This window comes from Trichechus manatus, unplaced genomic scaffold (assembly GCF_000243295.1).
Source record: "Trichechus manatus latirostris isolate Lorelei unplaced genomic scaffold, TriManLat1.0 scaffold00012, whole genome shotgun sequence".
NCBI classification, from domain to species: Eukaryota; Metazoa; Chordata; class Mammalia; order Sirenia; family Trichechidae; genus Trichechus; species Trichechus manatus.
Genome location: NW_004443948.1, coordinates 16,821,356 through 16,821,797, shown reverse-complemented (window position 1 = coordinate 16,821,797; position 442 = coordinate 16,821,356).

The window sequence follows — 442 nt, the reverse complement described above, 5'->3', positions numbered from 1 at the left end:
CTTCTATTGCACGTAGGGACACTATGAGTCTGAAACAAGCGGACAGCATCTAACAACAAGCAGAGTAGGATTATCACTAATTATGGGCTCTTTCAATCTGGAAATAAGTAAAGCTCAGTCCAAATTCCGGTCTTGTAACATCAAATATTTACTCTTCAGAAGAATTTGGTCAAAGTAATTCTAACATATTTGTAGGCTCTCTATTTATTATATGGGGAAAAGTTTGAAATAATAGAATTACAACTAGCAGAATTACAACTTCCACAATGAGGCATCATTTTATAACCGGTGTCTTTGTTCCAACCTGGCCATCCTATTTTGAAAACGGACTAGATTAGAGCTTCCAAACTAGTGGGCAGTACCACATTTCTATACAACGAAGGGAGGGTACTGTACAAAGTTGAAATTTGAATGTCAGTGGAGTGTGGGGGTGGTGGGGGTG